Source organism: Nannobrachium achirus (assembly GCF_963921795.1).
Source record: "Nannobrachium achirus genome assembly, chromosome: 4".
NCBI lineage: Eukaryota > Metazoa > Chordata > Actinopteri > Myctophiformes > Myctophidae > Nannobrachium > Nannobrachium achirus.
Genome location: NC_137813.1, coordinates 66,363,245 through 66,367,020, shown reverse-complemented (window position 1 = coordinate 66,367,020; position 3,776 = coordinate 66,363,245).

Genomic DNA, 3,776 nt, shown 5'->3' with positions numbered 1-3,776 from the left:
CATTCCATATGTAGTGGGGGGACAGTGGGTATGGCTGGATGGACATGCTGCAACATGTTTGATGTTGTCAACAAGGAGAGAGGATGGATCACATTACCTAACTATGGTCCTATTCCCCAGCATGGGTTAGGCTAACTATACAGTAAGGTCCATGGCAGTAGAAGAATGGTCACACATCAGGGGGTGGTGTAAAACAATGATAGCCTACTGTTAAGCTCAGTGACCACAACACAGGGTGTGTAGAAACAGGGCATGCACTTTTAGTGGACAATATATATATTTTTTCCAGTATGCACACATGGATATAGTTATAGAAACCTATTACCTAGCCAAATGTGAGAAATTCCATACATGAAAATAAAAGAATAAATAAGTAATGAAAAACAGCCGATCTACCTGCTCACAGAACGAGGCGACATGGAGAGAGAGAGTAAGATGTGACAGGGGGGTAGACGCTGACAGATCTACAGTACAATTATGGCTTTTACTGAGGCTATGTTGATCGTTTTGAGGGGGCAAACATATAATTTATCGATTGGGTCTCGAGATAAATAAATACCATTTAAATAAAAAACGTTTGGTAGCAATTAGTATACACAGAGTTTTAAAAGGTTATAATGCAAATAATATTAACAGACCAGTAAATATTTAGTTATTATTTGTTTTTACATTAGCAAGCCTTAACTAACTATGCCATGGTGTCTGACATGAATTTCGTAGTCAAACCTTAACATAGTTTATGGTTATTACCAACAACACTCATTAGTTAAAATTATATAATGAAATATTATAACACACACATTTCATCCTTCAGCAGGATTTGAAAGCTTTGAAAAAACTATGTAGTACTGTATGTAAAGAAAAATGCGTTACACATGCTCTTACAGACATTATACGAAAACAACAGATCCACAATCTCACAATTAGTTTACTCTTTACTGTCACTTGACAACAATAACAATGTCTGAGGGATGTAGATTCTTTCTGTTTTTTCTTCCTATTTATATATTTTCAATACATGATATGGCATGCCGTGTAAGGGGACGATAGTAATTAGACAACTTATTGTTTATTATGTTGTGTAGGGTAAGTACGATTGTAATGAGCCTGTACCGTGTACCGTACATGAACCTCACACCATGTACGGTACATTTACAGTAAAACATTTAAGCCCATGCATAAGCATACTATTTAGTGTTTTATCTATGACAATATTGTATTTCACTGGCTGTATAGCGGACAAGTATAGAGGATCAGCTATTCATTTACACTGTAGTTATCTATTTTCCTCTCACTACATATTTGTTTTCCCACTACGATTAAAAAAGCTCACCCTCATACACATCGTCACAACTACAAAAGCCAGTACATCAACAAAACATCAGCACCCCTACACATTACAGCAGGACAACGCCAAAACACATGACAAAATGCAAAACATGAAACCGAAAAGTCACAATATTTTACTAACAATGTGCTCAATAGACTAGTTTCAACAACAGCCGTTAATCCTATAAGACAGGTGGTAACATAAGGCTATAATATATGGTATAGCCAGTTTGAATAGTAGTTTGACTGCATGATTGAAGGCTTTATTAGAAGTTTGCATATAGGAATGGGTGCCGTTTCGTAACAGTACAGTTAATTCAGTGGTACAAGGACAACTAAAACGAGATCGTAGTATGGTTTTTAGCTTATTTTCACAGGAAATCATTCTTTATCTTTTATAACATTGAATAACAGGCAGATAAAAGAGTAGTTCCCATACTGGGAGTTGAACCCGGGCTGGTGGGGATGAAAACCAGGAATACTAACAGCTAGACCATACGGGATGCAATTCCTACAAACTGTACACAGTATATCAATCATAAAGTGTAGAGGACCCACTATACAACACAACTATGCAACATCAACAGGCCTGCATAATACCTACAGTAATCAACTACTGTATATTCAGCACAAATATACATCACCAACAGAAATCATCAGCATCGTCACTGCTAGGGTGACCATACGTCCTCTTTTGCCCGGACATGTCCTCTTTTAGGGGGCTGTCCGGTCGGTCCGGGGGGGTTTTATAAATTCCTTCAAATGTCCGGGGTTTCGCGCATATCACGGTTTAAGCACGGACATTTACAATGCACGTTCAATGGTTCGTTTGGAAACACACTGTGAGAGGCTCTAACCCCGGAACGTGTATTATTCATACTACTCTCTGCCTGCGCTGCGAGCGATACCTCCCTCCCTCAGCCTGTCTCGCTTTCAGATCAGAGGCAGAGCAGAGCTCTGCAGCAGATCGCGCAGCGCAGAGCCAAACGAACTGCAAACGCTATTAATGCTCACTCCCTCAGCAACTGTGGTGAAGGAATCTTGCCTGCTACTCCCTCAATCCTGGTCTAAAAATGACGGGAGACGGCTCTACGGATGCGTATCGGCGAGGCGAAGGTGCTCGCGACGACCGCGGCTTTCTATCACTGATGAAATGCACAAACAGTGCGAGTGACCAACATTGAGAAGCAGAGCGTTCTGTCAGCAAAGCTGGTAGTCTTCTGTGTCCATTTAGGCATTTACAAATAAAAGTTCTGCTTCAAGCCCATAACACTGCAAAGTAGATTACAAGACAGTCTGTGCGAGGTGAGAGCTCTTCTGCTAACTAAATTGACAGAATCTTTTCTACAACCTTGTAAAGCAGAAGATACGGCGGTTTGAATAGTGGGCTACCTCTCTTTTATTTCATTACAAAGCTGAACGTTCATACAGGAGCCAAAAGGCATACTTTATCAGTGGATCTTTAGCCTATTAATAGATTTGTAAAGGGTCCAATTGGAACCCCCTCAAAATTGAATACATAATAGGCTATTAGTGGTATAGGGCATAATTGAGCGGTAAACTAGAAATAGAAAAAAAATTGGGGGAAAAACTATATATATATATATATATATATTATATATTATATATATATATATATATATATGCCGGGTAGAGTGTCCTCTTTTTGGATTTTCAGAATATGGTCACCCTAGTCACTGCACACAGGGACTAGCACCCAAAACATAACACACAAAACATTAAAAAACATAACTCTTGCATTCACGTGAAGACAAAATACACAATATGTTCTAACAATAAAGTGTTCAACAGACTTTTGCTCAACAACCTTTTAATATCAATTGACTGTGTAAATAACTGAAAGTTTTTTTTTTATTATTATTTTTTTTGCATAGGTGATGAGAAAGTATGGTTTTTCAATGTATAGTTTGGATATTTGTTTTTGTCATTTTACTGTTACTGTTAATGATAGGATCATGGTTTACCTATAGTCATAGCTATGGATATGCATCTTTATGTATAACCTTGTTTATCTGAACTCAATCTGGAGTGTTTTCTAAATGCCAAAACACTTCACTAATACATAGCAAAATATGATATCCTAGAAAACACATTAACATCAAACATCACCTATATCAATTTGTGTCTACAGTACACTATCTACACTACAGTATACTGTGCATACTAAAACGTGTAAGATTCACCATTGAATTTTGTAAGATGAAAACCTACTGTACGTTTTTAAAAGCGTGAATAAACTTTAACTATGCCTAAAACAACATAACAACTTAGATGAAATTTTGTTGCAGAGTTACATACTATCTTATCTCATGCATGTTGCTATATGCTAGACGTCACAGAAGGTGCTTCTAGTGAGCAGTGGGGTCTTCTTTTAACATCTCACTCACATAATATCTCTATCACCTCAATCTATGCACCAACACTCT